The following is a 1,592-nucleotide window of genomic DNA, read 5'->3' on the forward strand; positions in this document are numbered from 1 at the left end:
CATTCGATCTCCGAAACCGCTAGACCTGCCTTTATGAAAATTTGATCGGTTTTCACCTTGTCAATACAAGTGAATTGTTTTTTGAATTATTAAAATCGGACGCTCCGTTTTCTTAAAACTGAGTTACCGTTTTTGGCACTTTTTGCCCCGTATCTTCGGAACGGCTAGACCTGCCTTTACCAAAAACTAATCAGCACGTCTCCTTATCAATACGAATCGAATGTTCTTTGAATTATTCAAATCGGTTGATCGGTGTTCCCGAAATCGTCGACGAAATTTGTATCCGCACATACATACACCCCAAACAACATACATACACACACACACACACCACACACACACACACACAACACACCATACATCCATTTTTTCTAAGGTATGCCAAAATATTCAGAAGCCTTTGAAACGTCGAGAAATGCAAAAATTTTCATTTTCGATTTTTTTGCGATTACTATAACTTGCCCTACGGGAAGTTAAAAATCTACAAACGACCAAATTAAAAAAAGATTAAGAATGAACTTTTCTGATGAGCAAACCAAAAAATAGATAAAAGAACTCTACTGACGAACAAACCAGAAAATTCAAAAAGGAACTCTACTGACGAGCAACCTGAGATAAGAAAATAAAGGAACTCCACTGACTAGCAAACTAAAAGAAAAGAAAAAAAGTAAAAAGGAAAAAGAATCAAAAAGAAACTCTACTAACGAGCAAACTAATGAAAGGCTAAAAGGACCCTACTAATGAACAAACTAAACTAAAAAGACGAAAAGGACTCTACTGAAGATCAAATATTAATAATATAATAAAATTTTCGTTCTAACAAATTAGTAGAAATAGTAAAAGCGACTCTACTGACAAGCAAACCAAGTCGTAATTTTATTAAATAATTTTGTATAAATAAAGGCTATTCAGGATTTTCAAAATTGTTTTAAAAAAAATCAAAATTTGTTCCAAAGCTTCACAATTAGTTTAAGAATATTAGATTTGAATAAAAAATTCAAAATTCCTTTAAATATGTTTAAATTAATAAAGTCAAAATTCATCCAAAAATTTAATTTTCAAAATTGACTCCAATATGGGGGGCAAAACTGAATCGAAAATTGGTTCAGAAACGTTAAAAATGATTTAACTAGTGTGTATAGCGTCGTGTCTTAAGACAAATTGCTGGAACTTACCATACCGAGAATTAAATGTTTATTTTTATATTAAAAATTTTGAACTTTTTAACTTCCCTTAAGGCAAGTTATAGCAATAGCAAAAAAAAATCGAGAATGAAAATTTTTGCATATCTTTATGTTCCAGAGGTTTCTGAACATATTTCTAGCATAATTTAGAACACCAAAATATATTCCAAAATACCAAACTAGAATTAAAACTATGAAAATTAAAATATTAAATTATTTACAATATGAAAAATCTACACAAACAATTTAACACTTCCTGATTTTGATAAAATACGAATCGAACATTTTTTTAGAACTACAAATTCCATTATTCACTCATTCGTCATATTATTTTCTTAATTATAACAAATTTGTGTTTCTTCCTATCGGCAAGTAGCCCTTTCCTTCAAAATTATACCAGATGTTAAA

Source organism: Ctenocephalides felis, unplaced genomic scaffold, assembly GCF_003426905.1.
Source record: "Ctenocephalides felis isolate EL2017-DRISC unplaced genomic scaffold, ASM342690v1 CF-g0.4_SCAFFOLD_01886, whole genome shotgun sequence".
Classification (NCBI taxonomy): domain Eukaryota; kingdom Metazoa; phylum Arthropoda; class Insecta; order Siphonaptera; family Pulicidae; genus Ctenocephalides; species Ctenocephalides felis.